This window comes from Barbatula barbatula (genome assembly GCF_947034865.1).
Source record: "Barbatula barbatula genome assembly, chromosome: 2".
In the NCBI taxonomy this organism is placed as follows: domain Eukaryota; kingdom Metazoa; phylum Chordata; class Actinopteri; order Cypriniformes; family Nemacheilidae; genus Barbatula; species Barbatula barbatula.
Genome location: NC_136767.1, coordinates 26,367,697 through 26,394,129, shown reverse-complemented (window position 1 = coordinate 26,394,129; position 26,433 = coordinate 26,367,697). Strand labels below are relative to the sequence as shown.

The following is a 26,433-nucleotide window of genomic DNA, read 5'->3' as shown; positions in this document are numbered from 1 at the left end:
CACGAATATCTCACCAACACATGTGCACTCGTGCCAGGACATCCAGGCACTGGGGTAGGCGGGTATGACGGGTAAGACTTTAAATTGCGGTATGATTTTCTTTCTTCACAGGAAATTCTAAATTATTGTAAATAGATTTGACTAAAATAGATTTTAATGCCTTTTTGTATTAATGGATCAAATGATGAAAACTAAAGCGCAAAATGTAGGCCTAGATGCTTTTTATATGCAAATACAAAAATGCAATTATGGGCAATAATTCCAACGACAACTATTTATTTTATTAATTGATTCAACTTCATGGACACAAACACAAACTGATGTTAATCTTCTTTAAAAAAATCACTGATCTCATAGCAAACACAGCTTTGCCGGACTTGTTTGTAAATGTAAACCTAGTTCTTCCAACTGATGGCTACGCAAATGTATGTCCTATGGCAAAAACCATTGCAGAACATGGAGACACCTAACAACATGAAAACCTTTTTGTTGTAGACACGAGCGCAAACAGAATAAGTGTTCATGTTCTTGAGAAGGTTAAAGGTTAAAGCCCATTTTGACAACTAAAACCAACAGACTGATGAAAATTTGAGACATTATCTCAATATGAGACGTGTAAGACAAGGGGTCAAAATGCTGTTTGGTATAACGCACAGCAGGATGGGTGGCCTCTGGAGATGCACCAATATATCGGACAATAATCGGTATCGGACAATAAATGCAGTGTTTTAAATCACCGGTTTGATTCTCATGATTAACAATGTCATTATCATTATGTCATATTGTCAGAAGTTATGAAATATTAATTTAATCTTCAGAATCGGTATCGGCAGATATCATTATAATCGGATCGAGTTTAAAAGCACAGTTAAAATGTTCTGTTAATGAGTAATAGTGTTAAATAATCGGGGTCTCAATATTGAAAATAATCGCAATTATGATTTTTGTAATACTCGAGCAGCCCGATGACACACCCACTCCATTCAGATATGCTAAAGTTACTCCAGGATTCCTGAAATTCCTCCATGTGCAATTTGTGGATCAAAATGAATAATTTATTTTCCTTTTCGACTCCCATTAAAGATGAAAGTAAAACGGGACATCCTTTGAACAAGTAATACAACTTGTAAGGCCCACGGGAAACACTTCATCAAGCTTCTACAAAAATCACCACAGTGGGACAAAAAGTGGAGCACATCACTAGTGAACAGAAGAAATTGCCATCAAATATTCAGCAAAGAATCACCATAAAAATCACTTGTTGTTCTTGGTTTTGCTTGTTACAGACCAGCCAATAAAGAATACAACAAAAAGTTGCATTAAGCGCATTCAAACATAAATAAAAATAATAATCCAGTTAAACCAATATACGAAAACAGACAGCGAAAATACTGCCACAATTCACAAGCGTGTGAGCGTGTGGAATGCAACGTGTGTACCGCATATGAGAGAGACAGAGAGAGAGAGTGCATTATGTATTCATTACCCTGACGTCTGTGTGTCAGGAGATGGAAGTCTTTGATATGAGTTGTAAGCAGCACTGAGATAGGTTTCTTTAATCAGAAGCGTCACCGTTCATCTTGCCAGATGAATAAATAAACACAGTCAGATCATTACAGTCAAAAGTTTATACTCACTAATTTACACACCTGTGATCTGATATAATACGTATAACCTATATATCGGTTCAATTCAAAATATTACAGCACTACAGAAGCATCCACGAATGCATATTTTCTTAAAATTTACATCAAAGCCGGCAAAGATTTCTTGCTCTTTACTGATGTAGTCTACCAGACATACTTTGATCTAGCTCCCTCATTCAGACCATTTATTGACACGTAGCCAAAATCACGGTCATTCAGAAAATCGTACGATGTCACAAACTGTTTTTGTGCAAGAAATGTTAAGTTATAGTATTTTGTTTGCTTTCAAACCTAGTGAGCCGTTTTCAGAGCCAGCATTTATTAACCAAAGGTCATTTAAAAACTTCACTTCACCTCTTGTTTTGGCTAAATTCTTACACCGGAAAGTATATAATTAATAGACATACAACTATGTTATAAAAGTTTTTTTATGATTATCAAAAAAGCATTCCAAAGCCGTCATATACGGCTTGTTTAGGTTATGGTACTGTCTCTGAAGGAAGCCTCTGGAACATATGAGAGTACCTCAAGGAAAATCTTTTTACAAAAGAGTATACGACCCAATTAAAAGTGAGAGGAATGTTTCAATAAAACAACACCGTAATAATATTATCATTTCTCTCAGGAATCTCATAAGAAACACCAAAGTTAGTTTAGCAGAAAAAGAGGTGAAACATGGTGTTTCAGAGCGGATGAAAAGAGAGGAAGTGGGGGAATAGAAAGAGGGTCAAAAAACAACCTCCTCTCCATTTCCCAGGGCACTCCTCACATTCTCTCTCTGCCTCTTTTTCTTTGTTTATGACTCAGCAGACAGTGTTGCTCACGGCTGGCCGAGGGAGAGAGAAAGAGATAGAACGAGGGAGGAAGACAGAAAAGGGCCGTGGGAGAAAAAGATAGAAAGGGAGGGAGAAAGAGAGCCCAGGACTAGAATAAGCTGGCTTCTCCTGCCTCGCTGCTTTAATTCCGTATGATTGGTTGCGTCTCCGAATAGACGACTATTTAACGGCAACATTCCCAACGCTGCACTATCTGAGCTTCATGTGGCACGAGAGCCCAGGCCACTCGTCCTCAACACACTGTCACACCGTGCGAGAGAGAGAGACCTTTAAACAAAGTGACAACGCTAGATGTGCGTGACCTCTACCGCTTGGTCTTCTGGTGAATGACTAGATATCTGGATGCAGGAAAAGAAGGCAGACAGGAAGGCGCTATGCAGTAAATGAGACGTTTCTATGAGTGTGTGTGTGTATTAAATAAACGTTACAAGCAGGTCAAAATAAAAATGAGGTCAAATTAACTACACAACCCCTGTTGAACGAAGGTATACTTGTAAGCTGAACAACGTTATTTAACCACAAAAGCTTAAATAATATGCTGCCGTCATTCTGAAACTGTATTTTTTTGCAATAAATCTTTATTATGAGTGACTCTTTATGTTTGTCACTAGGTTTTGCAAACATCAAACTAATAAAAGTATTAAAAAGTGTTTTCCATTTGCAGTGAATTTGGTCTGAAGATTTGGAAGGACAGCGACCATGACAACAAATGTTTTTATTTTCCCCAAGTCATTGTTTGAAAATAAGACTCAAAATGTTCAATGCAAGTAAAGTAATTGAAAAACATCGTCTACGATTGAAATAAGAAAATGAAAAAAACAACAAAAAAATTAAACAAAAATGACAAAAAACTAATATAACGCAAAAAACTCCCACATCAAAATACGCAACAAAACAAGTAAAGTATTTTGTAAAATATGAAAATAAATTATTTCTACCAGGTCTACACGATAACGGGTAAAATACTAAGTTATTTTGCTCAATTTTATTTACGATTTTTCATAGTGATTATATTATTTTTCATTTCACTTCCGCATATTCGTTACACTTTACAAACTACTAATAATGTCCTCAATCTGCCGCTGTTGAACTTCTGCGACACTGTATTTCAAAGTTCTCCATCATCTGTACACTTACCCGCAAAAATGAACACATTATAGGATTAATATCGTAATGATTATGCTTAATTCATGGTGGGAGGCAATTCATCGTGCAACCCTTATTTCCACGACTTAGTTATTTTCCTTCTTTTTCAGATTTGAAATTATTAGAGAAATATGTGCATGTATTCTCTGATAATGACATAAGAAGCAGAGACGGCGTGTTTGTAAAGAAAAGAATGATTCACCACCTACTATGAAACGCTCAAATTCAATCATGGAACAAATCTCTGGGTAGGAGGTGGTTCAGTTAAAGTGCAGCACAAACCTGGGAAAGCGTTTAAGATCAATGACAGCAGCAGAGTTCAGCAAAGACTCCAGGGACAAAGTCTCTCAAAACATGACTATCTTTCCTAGAAAACAAGGTAACATTATCTTTTGTCAGCTACTGTCCATGCAACGGGGTGAAAAACAACCATTGAGCTCCATCTGAATACAACAAAACGTAACAAACACATTCTAAAAGGGGGTTTATTCGATTAAGAGCTTTATTCCAAGTAATACAAACTGTGTGCGGACAACACACATAAAATGTGTGTATATTTAAATAATATGCCGCTTTGGAAACAACATAGCATTGCTGTTAAACCAGCCAAGGGTCGATGGTTCCCACGAGTGCAATGTTTTGCAATTGTTGATTGACATTTTTTGGGTGAACTACCCAAATCCATTAGTGAAAGTGACACATTTGTCAGTTATGGTGACCCATGACAGAAATGTGACCTCTGCATTTAACCCATCCAGTGAGTAGTGAAAACACTCCCGGAACAGTTGGCAGCTATCCCTGCACCGCCCGGGAAGCAAACGGGGTAAGGTGCCTTGCTCAAGGACATGCAAGTCACAACCAGCTGGCCCTGAGAATCGAACCGGTGACCTTCTGGTTACGAATCCGACTCTCTCACCACATCTTTTTTTTTATTGAGGATGTATTTTGTTTTTCATATTTCTTCATGTATTTGTGACTTAAAGTCTTAGTGCATGATGACGAGGAAGGTATATACTAAGGTTAAATGCATAAATGTATGCATTTCTTGTATGTTGTACATAATACTTGAATAATTGTTTTTGTTATGAGTTGTTAAGTGCAGGTAGACCATAGTTCTGTTAAACAATTTATGTTACATTCCTACTTTTAACCAAACAGATCTCAACACCCTTTGACCACCTTAGTAGGAAAAATTACTACAGTTTATTTTTTTGTTCCGTTGAACACAAAAGACGACATTTTGAAGAATGTAGGACAGCAAACAGTTCTGGGGTACTTTTGACTACCATTGTTTTTTTTCCTACTACGGTAGTCAATGGATGTTGAGATCTGTTTGGTTATCAGAACAAAGACATTTTTAAATATTTACACAACTTGAAGATGAGTAAATCTTGACAGAAGTATCACTTTAAGCATCGCCTTGGGCAATAAAATCTTATATGCGACAAATACGATTATTAATAAGTAGGATTCTTTAAGCAAACACATGTAACCACATTTGAACTTGTAAAAATAAAACCATAGAAATTAAGTTACTTGCTGCTAATAATATATTACATTACACAATTACTTTTTGATCCAAAAAAAACAATTTGGTGTGACGGCCTCTGTATAAATAGTTAAAACAGGCATCTGTAATGTCTGTTTAGACTTTAGAGCCTTCATTTGGGCCCGGGTCTCTGCTTCATGTCCTGAGAGATAAGATAACCATTTCAGCAACATGCAAAATAAGTAATGGCAGTTGTGCTTTGCTAACCAGAAAAGAACGCTTTCATTGTTTATTCAATGTTATAATGGTCAACATAAGCCGTTCTAAGGTAAAGGGAATGAGGGAAGGCTACAATCAAAAACATAAACCAAATCTTCATGGTAAATACTTAAAGGGATAGTTCACCCAAAAATAAAAATTCTGTCATCATCATTTAATCCGTTTATGATGGTGCAGATTATTTAATTTGATTTCTTTTATCCGCATTTTTCTGTTATCTTTCTGTAGCTCGAGTCATAGACGATTTATGTTTCTGTGAGAAGAGAAAGTTCACCCTGTTCAGGAGAGAGTGATAAAGTACTAAAATAATAATAATCAAAACGAAAACTGGAACAAAATCTTTTATAGCAACATAAAAAATAAACAAATAAATAAAATGAAAAGCATATAAAAAAAGTTGCTAAATATTTAACTAAAATGTATTAAAAAAAACTAAATATAAAAATAAAATAAATATGAATAAAACTAAGGTAAACAAATCAAAACTATAACAACTTTCCATCTGATGCTATTACCATTATATAAACCATGTAAAGCGATTGCTCCCATTACCCAGTGGCTCCAAAATAAGCCAATAATAAATTCCCAGCCATAGGAATTTAACCACATATCTTACGATTTCCTCGTCGGTCAGCCACACCGCACGTATTCATATCTTTTCCTGTCCCACTTTAAGCTCACAATAAGAGAATCATCGTTTAACCAATGTTGTTTTTATTAAGTCATGCTAAAAAAGGCTGTGTAGCATCTGTATCACACAACCGCACTCACCCAAACAGATGAGAGGCGCGAGTGCAGAGAGAGAACGAATTAATTCCCTTAATGTAATGTAGGTCAAATGCACTGGTCCGCAGCAAAATGAAGTGCTTGCCAGTCATTCAGTATGGCTGAGCTGATGAGGACCGTCGGTTAGGAAACATACAGCCGATGAAGGTCACGCCTAGGCATCTTTGGAAAGCTTTTAGACGTTTTTAAAACGTCACACAAATATCAACTTTTCTTTTAAGTGCAATTGGTAGCTTAAAGTGAAATCCAGAAGATCGGTTGGGAACGGAACATCGATTTGACTGACAACAGTTAAGTTCACCAACAGTCGGTCCAGTTAATGTTTATATGTTGAACAGCATGAGTACGCAAAGGGTAGGGGGGTTAGCGTTGCCCGAGGATAACGCTAGCCCAGATTTCCACACCTCATTTTCATGCATGCGTAATGTGCACATAGAAACAGAGAAAACAGAGATGGGATTATCCCATAGGTGTCCCCTCACTCACCTGTGCAGGTTAGGGGTCGTGTGCGTCAGATTTACAATGTGACAAACCTTCATACGTGTACGAACTTTAGGGTACGATTCACCCAAAAATAAAAAAGTCTTCTACTCAACCTCTGATGCGAGGAAACTACATTTTTAATTTAAATAAGTATTCAAAAGGCACTGTCACCAATGCAAAGATTACAACATTGAGAACGTTAAATGGTGAATGTGGGCAGTTTGTTGATAAAGATAAATGATTCACATTGAACACAAACCATTTTGTTTCCCCTCTAGATTAAATTCTTTACATGTGCCCACAGACACGCAACACCACCCGGCGCACAATCTTTAAAGAATAAACCACTCTTGTAAATCGCAGTTTAAGCAAACCGATCTGATAGCCTAAATCACTGTATAGACCTCCTCAGATAAGGTAAATGCTGGTTCAACGCTGGTCCAGAAGAACTTCCTATTTGTTACACAAACGTTTGAAAAAAACAACAACAAACAAAATACTTATAACTGCTGTTGGATGACTTTGTCACTCCTAAATCAATGTGAAAGACAGCATGACAAGACATGAAAACTGTGATACAAAGGATCAAATTGTTTTGAACTTTTCCTAAATACATGTAGAAATATTACTGTTGTATTGCTTAAAAGTGAATATGAACTTCATTTCTTTGCAGCCGTTTCCATTTACCAGATTTGAAACGAAGGTCATCGTTTCGAGGTCTCAACTACCAAAGTTTTGGTCAGCTCTTTCGTTGATGTTGAAGCAGATGTGCAGGAATGATGGTAGACACAGAACATCATAGCATGAAAGTCTTCACTCCGACTTCCACTTCAGGAGCTCAGTTCCTCAATGATTCCTATGACGGTTTTTGTTAGTACAAGCGTGAGCATCCTCCTGTAGTTTGTGAAACGCGTTCTGAACATTTCAGTACAATGTTCTGTCCCTTTGGTGGAAAATGTAGACATTCAAAGACCATTAACTGAACCAGGAGTCATTATTACATTGAAAACATTATACTCCCTGTAAGTCGCTTTGGATAAACGCTTCCGCTAAATGTAAAACTAACTTCCCGCTTAAAAAACATTATCTGAGCAGTTAAAGAAACGATTATTCTTTTCCCCAAATTTATTTAATTATAATAATGATTTACAAGTTGACCTGCCAGGTCAGAAGCGTATGTAAAATATCCTGTAATTTTGTGTTTAAATGGTGATAGAGGGGCAAAGGTTATGGATTGCAAAAAAAAGACTCTGAATAACATCCATTTCTCAGTTATTAACCCCATAATATACCTGACTGGTGACAATCATCAGCTAAATAACCTGTGTTATGATGCTAAAACAAGATGTCAGACAGTATAAGTCAACAGTGGGAGCTGAAAACTTGTCGAGTAGTAAAATGAACTTCATAAGTGACGTATTAAAAGCATGCAATCCACTTTATTGGTTGACCTTGCAACTTGTTGTTACGCGATAAAACAAAGCAAAAAAAGTGTTGAACTTGAACCTTTCATTGGGTAAAGGGTTCCAGTTTGTTATTTGGTTACATATTTAGCAAATGGGTTGTACCCATAGTGTTTGATGTGTTAATGGAAAGGACAAACCTTGTAGAGAATCATGAGATTAACTGGTGTGCTCAGGTGCTCAAAAATAAAAGTATGTCACACATTCCTTTCACACACCACCATTTTAGCAATCCAGATCCTTAACAAATCGCCAGCACAGCGTAAAAAAAACTAAAAACCGCAACCGCAGTAAAACCTGGTCACTGTAACGAATCTCAAACATATCTAAAATTGACAAGCAAACTAATGATGTTATCTGTAATGGTGTATCATGTGTTACGGTTGCATGACGTGCCCATAAACAGAAAGTCACGTTATAGGGGCCGAATCGTTTTTATTACGGAACTGACGGCCAGTGTAATCCAAGTTCATCTCGGGAACGATCTTTATTCTCTCTGATGGTTCAATATCCCTACAGCTACTGAGTTATCAATTTCACAGTACATTGATTTTAGCCATACACACCCACAAATACACAGCACCCGAACTGACTTCACCGCAATGTGACACTCACAAAGGCCGGCAAGAACTTGGTATGTAGGACTGGCCGAAAGATGTCTCACAACATCCCCTAATTTATACATACACAGGATTGTTGTTTAGATACAACTGTTCTCAGTATGTGTGTGATGAAAAGGGAATTAATGCAATAGAAATGCGTTACACAATGCATGTATAACGCAAAGCAATATCACACAATAAAGCGGTGTGGTATAATTGCAAAATGATGTTATAATGTAAGGGAACAACTAATTAAGGCATGAGACACAGGGAAAATAATAACCTGCGAGGCACGCTGAAGGGGAACATAAAAGTTTGACCTTGTATTGTCTTTAGGTCTCATGTAAGACTGCGGCTTATCTTGTACTTCTGTTTGAGGCTAAACAAATGATGGCAAAGTTCAACATAATTTAGACAAGTTCTCATGCATTCCTACAGTGTGTCTTGTGTGCAGGATTTCATAAATACAATGTTGTTGTTATTTCATAAATAATGCTTGTTTACCTTTTTTTATCGTAAAAATCAACTAGTTTCTTACTTTTAAGGCATTTTACCTTTTTGAGGAAAATGATTTTGTCAAATAAAAAAAAAACTTAAACGTATTTGCATTCACATCGCAAAACGTATGAAATATCACTTCTTTCCTTCAGAAACCTCAAAATCTCCATAATCGTAGTTTTTTGCCATAAATCGTTGTGTCACCCTTGTCGGTTTGGCAAATGTGGACAACAAAACCAGTCTTCAGTACATTGGGAATTTTTGGGGGAATAGCCATCAAAACGATCAAAATGATTGATTTTTATTTTATGCCAAAAAGGAAACACTCATGTAAATATGGCTCTTACTGCCCGCTCTTTGGGAACTACCCACAGAAGTTTGGTATCTATGTAAAGCTTAGAATTTCGGTTTAGGGTTCATCTACTCTCCACAACGTCATTACAGTGATAAGCCCATAGAAAGTGTTAAAGGGATACTCCACCCAAAAACGAAAATTCTGTCATTGTTTCCTCACCCACAGATTGTTTCAATTCCGTATAAATGTATTTGTTTCCGATGAACACAGAGAAACATGTTTGGAAGATTGTCAGCAATTTTCAGTTCTGGGACATCATTCAATGCCACAGAGTCACACCCCTAGTATCTACATTTAGCATTAATGATATTAATAGCATTAATATTCAGCATGTTTAGAGCATTTCATAATGAATCATGTTATAATCAGAACGATTACTTGGAAATAGGTTCTGGCACGTATGGCATGGAATGGCTACTTGTTAGTAACTTTGTAAGTACTTCTGCTCACGATACATTCATTTCAGCTCTTACATTTGTTGCGAGTAGTTTTTTTATATTAAAGGGACCGCATCCTCCCCAAACCTGTAAACACTGTTAGCTTAATAGGAAATTTAGTAGATTTCCCTTGATTTTATGACTAATACAGCGAAATAGTTTAGTTTTGAGGGGAAAATGTTTATGTGTCCATTGTATTAAGTTTTGGAGGATCTTTTGACCAAAAGGCAATACTATACATAACTAATGAAGCGTTATATTTCATTACCTTAGAATGAGCTATTTCTACAAACCTTACATGTAATTCGCCATGTTGTTTCTAAAGTAGCCCTACACAAGGGGTCCGCAACCCATGGCTCTCGAGCCGCACGTGGCTCTTCTGCCCCCCTGCTGCGGCTCCTTGCAGTCTTTATAAGGCCCTGTTTATGTATGGTGATACAATTTTGGTCGACGAAGCAGCACACACACATTTACACCTGCTGCTGTAATCGGTCTATTTTGTCCACTTTTGTCCTGATATATATATATAATAATAATAACCTGTGTTATAGTGATTTAAAGGTAACATCTATTTTGCGGCTCCAGACCAATTTGATCTGGTAGGGTTGGGCCCAAACTGGCTCTTTTGGTAGCAAAGTTACCGACCCCTGCCCTAAATGGACAATCGATGTTTTGTTAAACAAATAATCTCCACGGGTTTACGTGTGGGTTTGGTTTAAGGTAAGAGGGCAAATAACAGCCTGGCATGGAACTCTATATGAGATGTTTGACTAACTTATGAAACAAACCTGTGAGTGTATGTGCGTGTGGATTCGCATGATTTGATCACCACAGGAGGTAACTCCAACACTCTGTAGCCTTGTGCATCGGTTCTCAAACACACCGCTGCACTTACATATGACCACGTGTACTAGTTCCTGTCTCTCGAGCTCAAACAGGAAATCACCTAGAATGAAGCTTGCTTCCCTCCCACCTAATTTAACCACACACATCTCCAAATATACACAACACTTGCAATACAATTCTACGTTTGACAACACTTGGGATACAATTATGCATTTGACATCACATTACACAGTACTTACAGGCATTTCCTCTGGAAACATGGAGAAAGACACACATACACAAACACACTCACGCACGCACACAGAGCCATGCTCTAGATTCAAAGAGCCGTTTTAAACCCAACAGGATTTTCCAATCACAGAGAGCACAGAGATTAATGCTGAAGTCTCACACATACACATATTACCCACACAACTGCTTCTACGTTATACCACACACACACACACACACACACACACACAATTGCTTATCTGGCACACAAAACACTGGCTTTTTACACCATCAAATATTTAGGACCTAAGTAGTCAGAATTAAAACCCCACGGTGTGAGCACTCAGAGGGACCTGCAAAGCCATAACTTCAACAGCATTAGCGTTTACTTTAATGTTTTCACTTACCATTCAAACACACACACACCTCAGCAATACGTACAAACAAGTTTTATTCTGAGATGATGTCATCGGGACCCTGGATGTGCCTGATATGCATCAACTTGTGCACATGCCTTTAAAAAGGCTAATCTTAGATAGCATGACGTACTATAACACATATCAAATACATTTCTAAAAAAAATAGCATGACCTAATTGACACACCCCATCAGATCACATATACGGAGGTTGCGCTAGAGTTTTTCATGGTCTGTCGGACAAAATCGGTCAACCTATTTTTACCCGTCACTGTGGCGCAAGTGATGTTACGTGTTAATTAGCATGTTACTACTGTGTTTAAATACAACTGAATACCCAATAAAGTTAAAGTATTTAACATATTTAATTCTTCTGTTGTCAGACAGTATTTAAATAATTAAAGACAAATGTTTTTGATCATATGTCCAGTCAGAAACGAGTGCTTGTAAACGCTGTTTTGTAATCATTCCTCAATCGCAGAGAGTCGCAGAGAGACATTTTTCCACTTGTTTAAAGTTAAGGTTTATCCAAAATGATGCTAGCCGTGATCGCTCTCTGAAGGAAAAAAGTCTGTAAATAGTCTAATGCCTTGTTTACACACCAGCCTGGCTCCACACCGCGAGTCTCCGCTGACCCCGCATGGGTTTTCCGAGGCGTTTAGAAGTATTTATTATTGGACGCTACCAACTTGACAAAATGGAGAATTACAGATTGCTCTCATTGCAATCTGTCAAAATGAAAGACGACTTTCAGATTTTCGCAAAGGATTCGATTCTGTGTTTTATGCACAGCTCTTCCGTGAACTACTTGTCAAACATCATTATAAATATACATTATCATGAAAATACCTGAAAAGGTTTGAAGAACAGCGATAGAATATGACCACATGGCATTTACTGGAACTGTGTGTAAATCGTTCTTATTCTGCAAAGACGACACGAAAAATCCACTCAAATTCTAGGTTGAGATGTAACACGGGCAGAAAAGAGAGAGATTAAAAGAAACGCGAGGAAGTGAATCCTCGAAAGAGAAACAAGGTACATCTATGCCATCGAGTCATCTCCCATGTGTTGGGTTTGTTTATGGTAAAACACACAAACACTGACAGTATGAATGATGAACGTCATTGGCGAGGAGCGACAGAGTTGCGATTTTAGCTTTTATCAGGAATTAATTTGGGAATTAAATTAGCACACTCTTGCATCCGCGCTTTCTTTGCTCTACGTCCCAGTCTCATTCCAAAAACTACAAAAGAAAAGTGTCTGTGCCTCAACTAACGCTGTTTATTAAAGTAGATTTTGATTGAAAACACTGGCTTTTTTGTTGATCCGCTTCAGTGGCGGATGTATCGTCAGTGGTGACCATTAAAAAAACACAAAAAGGAAAAGTGCACATTGGTTGGATCACAAATCCCCATAAACATATTAGTATGCTATAGTACTTCTCATTTCGATTGTCTTTGATTAATCTTTGCGCAATAGACTCCACCGCCTTGAAAAAAGTAAACCTATCACTATTTAAAATGACTGCTCTCCCCAAGTATGCTCTGCCGTCAACTTCCGCGAAGGGCTAAATTGTGTCTCTTAGGGCCTTGAGGCACAGTGTGCAAACACAATTATGGTCCTCACCAGACGGAGCTGTCATCCATTGTTCCTGACTCACCATTCCCCTTAAAACTATTGCTCGCTATATGAGTGTTAACAGAACCTTACAGGAGACCTCACCTTAAAAAACAAGGGGTGCATCTTATCTCGCTCCCTAGTTCCCTCTGAATCGTGAATCATTATTTTGTGAACAGGAATCAGCAGCACCACTTGTGTTGAACCTCGAAAAACACTGGGATGCTGATGACTCATTAACCTGCGTCACAATAAAAGCAGCTGGTATTCTTCAACATCAGTGATTCTGCTAGGATTTTGTGAAACTGTGGTGCTTGATGACGCTAATTAACATATTCGTGACATCATCGTATAGTTTTAATACTGCGTTCAAGACACCTCGGAGCGGACACCTACCAGAAATGCAGAAGTATCTTGATTTGCTTATATTAAAAGTTATTTGTGACACTAATGTTACTAATGATTTAATATCATTAAAACATTACAATTATCTTTTAACATTGGAAGATTTATGTTCCATAAATTATTTCCGTGTTAAACTGGGAATTATTAAATTTTTGAGAGCACACAAAGGCAGCAAAAGTTGCAACTTCGGACACGTTTCGAATTCTACTCTCTGATCATTACATACAGGTTGTCCTGCCCTGTTATGGGTTGTCATGTACATATTTTCTGTTTCTGTTGTCACTTCCGTTTTATAACCAAGACACATCCTCTGATAAAATCACCACACACACACACACCTTACAGAGCAGAGATTTTGGCTCTATTCTTTCACACAGCGTGTTCATCCTTATACATCCAAACAGTCAATAACAGTGACAGATTTTGGAAACGCTGTTTTGTAAACTTTCATTCACAAGCCGGCTGTACGATGAACTGAATATTTTTTCACATACTGGAGGTCTGGAACTTTTCGTTACTTTCTTAGGCCAAGGCCCGCCCAAGAGGCCATATGACTGACAGTTAAAGCGACCAATCACGTTTCAATCATGTCAAGAGGTCTGAAAATGTCCCTGCAGTTACAGACATTCACGGTGTACATTCACAAACGCATTCACAAACAAAATACGTTTACACCGTGAACCTCGCATACTTTTAAGAATTAAGAGACTAACTTTTAAACACATAGGGTATGTTAGTTAACAATCGGCCAGAAAATAAACAAAGGAAACCCTTATAGGGGAGGTGCAACGGTGTGTCATGCATTCTGACTTCTTTACAATGTTAAACGTGCTGTTTAAGTGATGCATTATATTAAACTTCTGACAGAACATGGCGAATTGCATTGTTTGCATATTTGTGAAGAGCAAAGGATAAAGCACACTGGACTGATTTAATGAAAGAAAGAGCCCGGAAATTGTTCATTTCACATCCACCGAATGATCATAAAACATTTGATCTTATCCTAATAGGATGTCAAACCTTTCATTCATTCACCTACATTAATTGACATCTTTTTTTGTCTATCTCCCTTCAACATCCACCAGACGAGATCAAGACTCATTCTGTTGAAATGTCAGCACATCTACTGTAAATAAAAACCATGAGAGGACTTCCTGTAAAACAGGATATGAGCATGTGTCACCAGCAGGAAATAATCACAGCTGGTAGGATCAAAGGACAACCGATTAACATCCCTGTAGAGTGAATGTATCTGACAGTCATAGTCTTTCATATGTTAAAGGCGTCATATGGCGTGTTATATGCGTTTGCATGTTTTTCTGGGTCTTTGGCGTGTTATAAACTGCCCATGCATGTTTTAGACATCTTTCACGTAAAAAAAAGCAAAAATTAAAGTATCGGAACAAAAGATGCAGTCTATCTAAAAGTGTATGCTCAACCAGACCTGCCTGAAACCACACCCCCACATATCTCTGTCAGTTCGTGGTACGATTTGACTAAGACCTCCCAAATGTAAACGCAAGTAAGGTGGGCGTACCTGTAAGTACAATTGCTTCGGATCCTGATGTTCCAAATATAGTAGGAGGCCTTACATTTCCGTCACACGCTTGCATTATTCGACCAATCACTACACAGGGGTTAACTGGCCAATCATAGCACACCTCGCTACTCGGAGCGATGAGCTTTGTAAATAATCAGCGTGTCTCAGTGAGGCAGGGCGACGAGGAGATACAAACATGCACAGTATGTGGAAAATACAGCGTTTTTTAACCATCTGATGCAAACTGCAATTAAAACGGGCAAGAACTTTCTTGGTGTGGCAGGCTCGAATCTGATTGGCTAATCTGATGCAACTTGATGGAGTAAAAAGTGTACAGGTTTCCACAAGTTTGCTTGAAAACAATAAAGTTTAAAGCTACTCAAAACTGTGTTTAAAGTGTACAGAAATTCTGAGGTCTGCGCAGGAATGCACTCTAAACAATGCTGGGATTAACCTGTTGGGTCATTTTTGGGGGTTATTTTCTCAGTTCTGGGTAGATTTTTGTGTAACCCAACTGTTGGGTAACCAGTTGAGTCCAGTTGAGTGACAGTTGAGAGAGTAAACCCCATCCCTTCGACGCTTCAGAAAACTCTTTTGAGAAAAAAACGGTATGCCTGAGAGCAGCTTATTCTCAGCCAGTGCTTCAGGAATATGCCGCTGGCTGTTGTAGTGGTTAACCAACAAATTTTGGGTATATGACAAGCAATTATTGGTCTTCGTATTCTTCTATTTGTTCCTGAGTTAGTCAAATTAGTTTAAAGGATGTGTTAATGTTTATAATATATTTTTTAAGGCCATGTTTAACTTTCTGTACTAGAGCCCTATACCTCGCAGCCTCTGCCACTTCTCTTCTTTTCCCCACTGACAGGGTGCAGAATAACAGCTAATAATAATGGATAAGAAGAATAGAACTTGAATGTCCTGTTACCAAGCTGAAAGGTAAACTTTATTCAGATAAGATGCAAATGTACTTCTTTATATGTTCATTATAACCCATTGCGCTCTGGGCAGGCCGGTTTTCTTACATTATTCTCTTCTTGTCTCTATTCTTATAGATTATTAAATTGATAAATAAACCCTCCTGCTGGACATCCAATTGCCGAAGTGCACAACAGGGTGGGAATTTTTGCAGACTGTGGTCTACAAACTCCCAGGAAAAGAATCCTCTTCAGTAAGACTGCTTCGTGAATATGTCAGGGTAGTAGTACTGGAACCAAAACAACTAACGCTCTTTAAAATATTTTGTGAGTTTATATAAAGAGGAAAGTTGTCAGACTAAAACATTCTTTGCAAATGTCAACCAATACCATAAAAAATGAAATTGACCAGAGGTTTTTACTGTACTAACTGCACAGATATCAACATTTGGTGGTTCAAATACCCATGTGAGGTCTCTCTTCAAGTTAAGGTATTATTGCTTCAGGTTTGTAGGATTTCTGTGAATTAAAGTCTGTCGCCTCCCAAAAGCGGTGTCCTTTTTTCACATCCATAAGGCATGTTTATTTCCTTTTTGTTCATGGACTGATATTTTTCTGATGTTTAAACTTATCAGCAAGGGTTTAGTCAAATATAAACAAATGGTTCGGTACATTGGTAAGAAATACATTTTATGAGAGTTTTATGTTGTTATATCCATAACGCTGGCATTACCCTAAAGCATTTTACTCGTGCCACTTTATTAACTGTATTTTCTAAAAATAGTTTATGCAGAGGAAAGTTGTCAAACTATTTATATTTACTTGTGCCAATTTAATAACCTTGTTAAATGTATATGTTAATCTAAACTAATGCGTTTTAGTTTTTCTAAATATGTATAAACATCAATTGTGCAAAAAAAAAAATATTTGTATGCCGGTTTTATTGAGCATTAAAATATTGCAGGCTTTTTATGAATTTCTTTTGTCTTGGATTTCGATCCTTAATAAAACTTTTGATTCTTACGGTTGCCTCTAGTAATTCTCTGTGAATGTATTATTATTTTTAAACATTACGAGTTTGCTGGTTTAAAACATCTAATTTTTAAGCAATAGTCGAGTTAAGTAAAACAACCCAGCATGTAGGTCAAAGATTTAACCCAACCAGCTGGTTTAAAATAACACAACGATGGGTATGTCCATATTTGACCCAGCATTGGGTTACCAAAACCAAACTGGGTTGTTTTAACCCAGCCTTTTTTAGACTGTATAATTGTGTTGGTCATTTCATATTTCAGATATGTTAACATGTTGGTCAAAGCATTCGATTAAATCGAATTAAAGCTTCCTGCTGACATTAAAAACAAAACCACATTATCAAATGCATTGCCAGTTCCTAGATAACGTTCGTTCCGTCTAAAGTGTTAAAAAGATTATGTGTGTCAAATGTGACTGAAGTAAGAGAATATCAAATATTTGGGACCATGGCAAAAAAAGCTAGCAATATACAAGTCATGTCTTTCCTTTTCAGGCAGGGTTGAAGCTCTATTTATTTGTTGGTCTTGACGTACAAAATATATTTTATGTTAGAGACAGATGAATGATGCTTTGAGGAAAGAATGTCAGATATTGAGAAAGAGAGCGAGAAAAAAACGAGGACCCCTGAGAGCGAGTAAACTGGAATATATAAATGTGAAAACAACAAAGACGCCCTCCTGACGTTTCCCTGTCATGCAGAAGCATTGACTCACACTGATCTGAGTAAGGCAGAGCATGACACTGGAAGAGGCACAGATGAAGCATTATGGGATGTGAACGTTCAAGATTCCACTGTGGTGAGAGCTGTCAGTGACCCTGTAAGAGATCCAGTAGGGGAGCAGGCCTGGACTACATCACGTCCCCATGGGAAAATGAGTCTGCTTGCTGGAGTTGAACTCCAGCGGGGCAACAGAAATACAACACGTACTTTAAAGGAAACTTGTAAAAGGATCGATCTTAAAACAGATTTCAGTCCAGAGAGGCCAAAATATGATTTAAATAAATATTATGAAATCATGTGGAAATATCTTGATGTAGTATCAGCAGCCATTGTGAAATATTTTATATATGAACTCCTGTGACTTAAAGGTCCAATTAGGGGTGGGCGGAATGACCATTTACATTTACACAGAATTTGTCATTTTATTTTCACAATAACGATATATTTCACTGTAACAATACACCCATAATAATTCTATATATGATACCTCATTCTTACATTGACTTAATTTGATATATTTAGTACATTTTCATAACTAGCCTACATAATAACTATGGTGAGCATTCAAATGAACTGTAAAAACAAATAAATTAAGTTCTGATAATGAGATAACATTTTTTTATCTTCTGGCTATATCATATTTATACAGTAGGAAGATAGACAACAAGTATAACAATGAAGTATGAATATATGCACAAACAATGAGAGTACAGTATATGACTGGTGTTATAAATTGGTGTTCATTGGATCTGTACTGTAGGTCTTCATCGCCCTTTACTCTCTATTAGATTTCATTCCAGTCCAATGTATAATATAATGCAATATAATAAACATAACTGTCTTAGGAGACGTGACGTAATGAAGCGTTATGTTTTTATTGCATTAGAATGAGCTATTTCTCCCCACATACACCGTGGGTCCCCTTGCATGAAATTCACCATGTTGTTTCCACAGTAGCCCTAAACAGACACACTACTGTACAGAGGGCGTTTCGTAAATACATATCTACTTTGGGAAAAAAGCGGAAACGTAAGGATATCTTAGTTCTGTGTCAGCCACCATTGTGCTTCGGAGGGGTGAGCCTTTAGATCAGGAGTTCTCAACCTTTTGCAACTCATGGCCCACCAAGGACCGTTAAAAAAATTATAGTATGAACGCAGAATAGTCAGAGAGTACATATGCTCTGCTGTTAATCTTTTATGCCACAGTAGCAGACTTAGTCAAGTAAGCTATATAGATGAAAACTAAAATCATAGTAGACCTGCAAAGTCTTTTCTCAGTAACAATTTATTCCAGTAGCAATAACAGGGCAGGTCAGACCAGACGTTTTGTGTTCAAATGTCTCTGTAGCTTTGATGGTTTAAGCGCATCGTTCGACAAAACTTCTTCACATATAACACACTGTGCCTTCGGCTTCGTCTCAGTACCTGCCCTTATAAAACCAAATTTAATGTGACGGTGGCAGTTTTTTACCACCGCAGTGGTAATAGACAAATTAACAGCAGTGGTTTGGGAAATATAAATTATTTATAAAAATTATATTATTATATTTTCATGTAGCAACCACATGACGAATGGAAGAGAAATATGGACCTTATTTAAATACTTGAAATAGTGAAATAGAGCACAGGACTATCTCTTTTCAGAAAACCACCCATATTACAGTAACATCAGTTACTGTAACGATTTAAATTTGAATGTCGTAACTTGTTAGATAAATCTAATGTTGTGACGTGATTGGACATTCAATCTTACGTTGTGACGTGATTGGACATTCAAACTGACGCTTGTGACGTGATTGGACATTCAAACTGACGCTTGTTACGTGATTGGACATTCAAACTGACGCTTGTTACGTGATTGGACATTCAAACTGACGCTTGTTACGTGATTGGACATTCAAACTGACGCTTGTTACGTGATTGGACATTCAAACTGACGCTTGTTACGTGATTGGACATTCAAACTGACGTTGTGACGTGATTGGACATTCAAACTGACGTTGTGACGTGATTGGACATTCAAACTGACGTTGTGACGTGATTGGACATTCAAACTGACGTTGTGACGTGATTGAACATTCAAACTGACGTTGTGACGTGATTGGACATTCAATCTGACATGATTGGACATTCAATCTGACGGTGTAACGGGTTTGGTGTTGCGACATTCAAATATACATTTTCTTTTAGAAAATGCATCTTGACTCGACTTCATTAGACTTATTAAATCATCACAAAATAGCAAAATGAGTTCATTTAAAAATGAAATTGGGTGGTAGTCTACCACTGCCCAATAGATGGCTCTCCGAGGCCCACTAAAAGGGCCGCGGCCCCCCTGGTTGAGAATCACTGCTTTAGATGCCACTAAATTTCCTACACTGGACCTTTAAGTGTTGCATTACAAAATTCTATTTTACATTTTTTTAACTAGCCATTGGTGTCCAACATTTGGAAAACTAGTTCACCTGAAAATAAAAATGTAATTACCTTCATATTATTAAAAACCTGTATACGATTCGCACTTCTAGGAAAAACAAAAGATTATACTTTGAGAAATGTCTGAGTGCTTTTGTCCAAATACAATGGAAGTCAATGGGTGCAATGTTTGGTTACCAACATTCTTCAAAATATCTTCCTTTGTGTTCTGCATTTGGAATGAAATGAGAATTAATAAAATATTTATTTTCGTATGAATTATGCCTTTAAATTCTCTATGATACAACGTTCCTCTGTAGCGCTGCTTGCTGTGTGTCGGCACATCATATGGGTGAAACAGAGGGCTTCAGGATGGGGGCGTGATGCTATTTATAGATCACTACACATTACATCACACTCCCTTCACATCAACAGTGCTGTCTGTCAAACAGACAAGGAGCTTGTTGCGATGCACGTCTCCGCACACACTCGCATCCAACCAGACATAGAAGTACATAAAATATTTATATGTTTGTGTTTAGATTATAAATATCAACAGGGAATCCTTCTTGATAAAGCTCTATTGTACACATAGCTTAAAAAAATCTCTTCTCTTGAAGTCATAGATGTGTTTAATGAAATAATGAATGATGTTGATAGCTGAAGAATATAAGTTGAACTCTTATTAGAATATGATAGAAATTACAGGCAAAGGGGATAGAAGGAGATATCTCAGGTTTGGAAAATACATACAACTTTATCCTCTGCAGTTGTTTTTTAATGCCATCTCTGCTTGTGCATTTACCAATCAAACATATAGACGCAAACAGCTAACAATCTTTTTAACAGTTTACTGTAAAATTAAAATGTCATGCATTTCAGGGATGCATAACCTTTCCAACGTGATTGCGTAATATGGAAGTCCTGCAAGATCTCCGAGGCAGAGAAAGTCATATAGTTATGTTTAAAATGTACTTAATATTTTCAGATTCCTCGAAAATGACCAATCATTTCGCTAGACAACACCCCTATTCACTGGCTGATGACTTGTAGAGCCTTTGGAAGCTGCGATGAAACTGAAATTCGGTCATAAAAGCCCCCGTTTGAGTGCAATATTTGGATAAGAACCCTAGAAACCTTTCCTCAAAAGCCTCTATTTATTTTCCAAAAAATAAATAAACACATAGACGGCTTGCATGACATGTGGTTGAGTGAATTATTACGAAATCTTAATTTTATAGTAAACTACGCCTTCGATTTAATGAAGTATCGGAATACATCATATAACAAAGTACTTAGTTGTATATTACCTCACCAACTCCCTGCTGAATAAAAATATTAGCAACCCATTGGCTCACACAGAAGCACATAGGCCTTATGACAGGTGTCCTTCGCTCACACTTATTTCTTGACAGCAGCACATCTCTACATAACCGCACTGGTTTCCCCCCCATTCCGTGATAGAACAGAGGCTCTCGGGTCTATGACAGGAGCCTCTATTGTGAACCCTTGTCAAGGCTGTGGTCAATATTGGTAACCAAATCCTCTGGAGTAATACAATTACCTAAAGCATCTGCGTCAGACGCCTTTTACGAGTTGTAACCGAGTCGTGCATCTCTTAATACCGCCATTCAAATCAGCACACGTGAGATTCATCTCCAGGAAAAGGATTCCTCGTGTTATCCCGAGCACCGTTCTTCTGAATTCTCTCTGAAGCTGTTCACAGATGTACATTCCGGCCGATGGCAGAGGTTTAATTTTTAATGCGATTTCCTACCGGGCCATACACGCCCGAGCCGGCCAGTCTGACAACCCGTGTGGTTACTCCCATCTTGATGCATTTTTCAACAGAGACGTTCGGCTTACATGCAGGGGATGGAAGGACTTTTTTTCAAACCGTTCAGATGGGCTTGAGGGCATTTAAAGGGAAACGGCTGGTCAGGTCTAAAGCTGACCAGGGACATGGGTGTCAGTACCTCTGATACAACAGCAATTTTATATCAATTGCGAGCAGAAAGACTTTAACAACTAAATCCCTGGAATGTAACGCATTGCAAGAATTGAATGGGCACACATTACAACACAAGGTTTAATCAGAAGCTCTAATTATAACAAGCTGGGTGTTTCCAGGCCACTCTCTGACTCCCTACGCTACCATCAAAGGAAAGACGGAGGGCAAGTCACCTCAAAATCACAGCTCTCACTGACTGTGGTCAACTTATGTAAAGCTACTACATCATTAACTCAAATTTTAGAGGAACGAAGCGTAGCCAAGATGGTCATTTGAACAGGATGGCATCTAAACAAAGATTTGGTCACAAGAATTTCTCAGAAACCTCGAAGGATAATGAAGGTGGAGGATAACCATTTGGGCTCTTTAATCTCATGGATTGGTCCTGAATAAGCATCCGTGTGAGCAGGTCACGCTCAAAAAATAATACATGCACAAATATTCTATATAATTGTGCGTTCGTGATTCTTAAAGAGATACTTCACCCAAAAAGGAACATTCTGTTGTGTATGATGTTCTTTGTTCTGGTAAACACGGAGAAATATATTTGGAATAATACTTCTAACCAAACAGATCTCAACACCCATTGACTCCCATAGTAGGAAAAAAACAACGGTAGTCAAAAGTGCCCCAAAAATGCTTGTTGTCAAACATTCTTCAAATTGTCTTCTTTTGTGTTCAACAGAACCCCCCCCAAAAAGATAAGACATTTATGCACACTTGGAATAACTCAAAAGTGAGTAAATGAAGACAGAATTTTCATTTTTGGGTGATGTATCACTTTAAAGGGTCCATTTGCCAGTGAACACACATTTTGACCAAAAAAATATGAAAAGATACACATGAAATGCACTGGAAGCAATGGACAAGTGTCTACCAGTGTCTGTTGGTAAAAATCATTCCCGAAACGCATGGATGGGTCTCCACAACACCACAACTGACGATCACGGCCGTTTCATCAAGTAAACAGAAAGTTCACCAGTAATTTATAGAAAAAGACTTTGGGAAATCTGTCCTCGAAAAAAAAGAACAACACGTAGCTCCTTTCATCCGCATCTATCTCTGCATTAGCCTTACATGCACTTGATATGACTCACGCTGTGTCCACAGTCATTTTGAGCAGAAGCGGCATAAATCAGAACAAGTAGAACATTGTGTTTTTATAGAATTTGTGAAAGAACGCCCTTGTTTTGTTCTAGGGCTTCCTATTTGTGCTGTTAGTGTTGTGTAGTATTTATGTGATTAATTTAGGAATGTCCAATCTCAGATAAGTGCACATACCGTAACGACACCCATAAGCAATTACAATACCATTAAACCTTGAGACCAAAGTCCAACTCTGGACTGGCTTAAAGTTCACCTTGATAACAGGCTACATTGGAAATACAAGCAGACAGAAATTACAGTGCAGGGAAAAGAAAATAAGACATATTGTGAGGCAGGACAGGTTGACAATAGAAGTACAATTATTATGTATGCTGTATTCTTGAATCAAGCTTAAAATGTTGGATATAAGCAGCATGTTTTGATATTAATAACCATGAGCCCTGCAATGGACTTGCCATCTATCCGGGGTGTGAAGGGCATGTAGCATGAGATGCTGGGATAAGTCATCTCGTGACAAATTGGTTTGGAAAATGGATGGATGGCTGAATAACCAAAACCAATAAAGATGCCATGAAGTTACAATACCAAGTGTGTATATTAAATTTTTAGATGAGTAGCATCTGTAGTACTTCATTAGCCTGTAAGGTACTACTGTAGGTAAAGTTGCACTGGGAAGACAGCACAAAATGTGACACCCTAAGAAAGTAATAGTAGGCTACAATTCCCGATGGAGGGTATAGGCACGAGGTCCACTAAAACACTACATGGCGTTATTATCAGGAGCACTCAGTTAAAGCCAAAGAAATGCGTTAAAACTTAAAACGACCTTAACTCGGATGCATTTAACATTTACTTAAACCGCTTCTCTATCATCAGTTACATCCACCGCATTTCTTCTCGTCTTCTTTCCGACGGAGCTCAAAACGAAACTTTTGTTTCATGTGCCGAGAACCTTCAGTAACGGCGAGATCCTGCCCTTCTCACGGGGATCAAACCTCACCATCCTCTCCCTCCGACAGAATAAACGTTGCATGTGCGCGTAACAGAGAGACCCGTTGCTTAAAATAGCGGCTACACATGACCGGCGGGGGATGAAGACGAGAGCCGCCGACAACCAGTTGTGACATCAACGGCGCAAACTTCTTGTCAAGTTCTCACGGCATCACCAAACCGTTCACTATGGAGCGCGCCTTTGCGCACGCACTTGTATGCATATTGCGCGCTTAAATGATTAATTTTTGTCCCGTTACAAGAATACACGAACGCACAGCGTGCATAAGCATGTTTGAGCTATAGAGGAAGTGAAAGTTTGGGTGGCATATCCTCAGATCAACGACAAGCTTTGCGAAGTGCCCGCAGGCAGGTGTTAATAAAACAAAAACACTCCATTCGATCCTTAAGTAACATGACGTACACGTTACGATTAATTCGTGTTTGCACGACTCCGAAATTAAAGTTAACCGGTGTATTTCACACAGATCTGTGTCACACGCATGAAAATACAGTTAAAGATACTGACCTCCTTTCTGAAGGGTGACTGGGAGATCAAGGGCAAAATGACAGTACTCAAAACTCCTATTCCCGTGCGGAATGAAGTATTTTAAGCGTTCTCGTGTGCCATGTTCGCCTATTTGTCTATCTGACTTCCTGGATGAAGCACCGTTGAGTGTGTGCGCATAGAGTTAAGTTCACGCAGACACACGGAAATAAAGTGAACGAGCTGTCGACCCAACAGCCACACAGATGCGCATCGGATCATTTGTTCTGATGTATGCCTAAAAACACATATAGGTCTTTCTGGAACACATACACAAATAATAAAATAAATGATAAAAGATGTTTACCCATGTTATATATTCTGACGAGACGTCACAACGCATGCTCACTATATAGTTGTAGTAAATTTCTACTTTATGAATTCTGACGCTCGTCAAGGAAAAATCAATCGAGCACAGAGGCAACCAACAAAATACGAGCAAAACGGTTTAAATATACCATAGAATACATTGCAATTGAAGAATATGCGTGCAAAACAAAACGCAGGCACTGTCAACGCTATTCAAAGTGAAAACGCCAGCAGAAAACTGACCTTACCGAGCCAACAAAGCTTTATCTTTAATCCAGATCCAACTCCATAGAAGTCCCGTTAAAAGCAAACGTAAATGAAAGGTCTCCTCGATGATGCGCAGTAAAAATCCACCTTATTTCTCCAGTAGTCCTTGAAAGGTGCAACGCGGAGGGGAATAAACTTCCAAACTCATCGCCGTTGACGTCCTGACGCTCTTACACCTGCAAATGGCATCAACATGTTTTATTTTCGACAGACGTCATGAGTCTTTCACCCTCGGTGTAGCCTAGTGGTAAAACGCGATTGATAATTCATGTTATAACATCTAACGGGAATACTGTGAACTAAACCCCGCGCGATTGAAAAATATCCGATACGCATTTTACGCGTTTAAACATCCATCTCACCTGCTACAAGGTAACAGGACTAACAAACGATTCCGCGAACCGAGCGGCTTTTTAAACTCAACATCACCACCTGCCGGTTAACACGCGACAAAATAATACGATGACATAGTGGCAGGTCCTTCATGATAGTGTCGTAATCCTGTGTGATACTTAAATCTAACAAAACGCTGTCATTATTATTATTATTATTAAAAGTAGTAGTGGTAGCAGAAGCAGCAGCAACAACAGTGCAGCAGTGGTAGTAAATACAACATCATGGACATATACTCTACAAGTACATTGTTGTAGATTTTTTACAACTTTGAACACAATAAATATCAGCAATGATGATACATAATTGATCAGTAGTATGTATGTATGTATTTATGTAGATAAAGAATGCAAACTCAGGCAAAGCAATGCACGATATGTGAAATGAAACTCAATGTACATCCAATGCACATTTTATAATATAAATGAAGCCAAGAAATAGTCGTACCATTAGGTGTTTATGTATATTCATAATGACATTCGTGTGCTTACCTGACCGAGAAAAAAATATTGCATGCTGAGAGGCAGAAGTGTTTACCATACAGACAACTTCATATAATCTTCTAGTTCCTTGACTGGTGAAAACAAGAGAAGTCTGAAAAATATACTTGGAGAGAGGAAACATACTCTCTCTATATCTCTCTTTCTCTGTGTCTCTTTCT

The 26,433-nt window shown here is 38.0% G+C and overlaps 1 protein-coding gene across 3 annotated transcripts in view; it reads right to left on the bottom strand.

Annotated features, from left to right (window-relative positions):
- The window catches only part of taok3a (TAO kinase 3a), a 54,958-nt gene extending 29,152 nt beyond the window's left edge, over window positions 1-25,806 (bottom strand). The window contains exon 1 of one of the 3 annotated variants that reach the window (XM_079484959.1): window positions 25,361-25,806. The gene's annotated coding sequence lies outside the window, so the exon portion shown is untranslated. Of the gene's footprint in view, window positions 1-24,785; window positions 24,965-25,355 lie in introns of those variants that run through there. The other 2 variants (XM_079484958.1, XM_079484960.1) reach the window with 2 other exon arrangements.
- Window positions 25,807-26,433: the final 627 nt, after the last annotated feature.